Source organism: Carlito syrichta, unplaced genomic scaffold, assembly GCF_000164805.1.
Source record: "Carlito syrichta isolate Samal-C Ts95f unplaced genomic scaffold, Tarsius_syrichta-2.0.1 Scaffold308801, whole genome shotgun sequence".
NCBI classification, from domain to species: domain Eukaryota; kingdom Metazoa; phylum Chordata; class Mammalia; order Primates; family Tarsiidae; genus Carlito; species Carlito syrichta.
The window spans coordinates 10,216-10,714 of record NW_007252897.1 but is presented as its reverse complement, the minus strand read 5'-3'; the positions used below and the strand labels follow the sequence as shown (position 1 = coordinate 10,714).

At 47.7% G+C, this 499-nt stretch overlaps 1 protein-coding gene across 1 annotated transcript in view; it reads left to right on the top strand.

The window, feature by feature from the left end:
• The window catches only part of LOC103268188 (zinc finger protein GLI2), a gene marked incomplete at its 3' end in the record, with an annotated part of 184,745 nt that overhangs the window by 175,385 nt on the left and 8,861 nt on the right, over nt 1-499 (top strand). The gene's annotated exons all lie outside the window — the stretch shown is intronic.

Genomic DNA, 499 nt, shown 5'->3' with positions numbered 1-499 from the left:
ACTGCATTCCAGTCTGGGCAACAGAGTGAGACTCCAACTCAAAAAAAAAAAAAAAAATAGAGATGAGGATGCAGTCATTATTTTTTCTTTAGAATAAGAACTGTTATTTGCAGATCTCTGAAACAATAGGGACACGCTTAGGAGAGGTTTCTTGTGCACCCACCATGTGTATGTCTGCCTCACTGCAGTTAATTAGTGCCTACAGTTTGCAGCCTGGGAGCATCATGAACCACAGGGCAAAGCCCAGAGCCCGGCTTGGGTGAGCGGGATGCCTTTGGCCATCACAGATGGTCACTTTGATGACTAACTGAAAAATGCACGGGAGACAAGTAGCACACAGCAAATCGTCATTTAATGGCAGCTACCGATAATCCATGGGAGGTGTGGCTGGCACACAGAGGTGGTCTTATCCAGTCAGTGGTGTGCACATAGCAGGTGGCAATAAGGTAGCTGCTCTGCACGGAATAGGGGAGGGAACTGTAGGGTGGGAGGTCTGTAC